Below are 276 nucleotides of genomic sequence, written 5' to 3'. Positions count from 1 at the left end.
CCTACCACAGGCTGGAATGAATGCTGGGTTCACAAGACCCCAGACAGGTGATCATCTAACCTCTTTTTGAATTTACCCAAGGTAGGGGCGAGGGCCACTTCCCTAGGAAGTTGGTTCCAGATTCTGGCCACCCTAACCATAAAATATTGCCTCCTGATCTCTGACCTAAATTGATTCTCCATCAGCTTATTACCATTGCTCCTTATCACTCCAGGTGATGCTGAGGAGAATAGGGCTCTTCCTATTTGCTGGTGATCTCCCCTGATGAGCTTGTAG

The sequence above is a fragment of the Gavialis gangeticus genome, unplaced genomic scaffold (assembly GCF_001723915.1).
Source record: "Gavialis gangeticus isolate Ggan-Ray unplaced genomic scaffold, GavGan_comp1, whole genome shotgun sequence".
Classification (NCBI taxonomy): Eukaryota; Metazoa; Chordata; order Crocodylia; family Gavialidae; genus Gavialis; species Gavialis gangeticus.
This window is presented reverse-complemented; position numbering follows the sequence as displayed.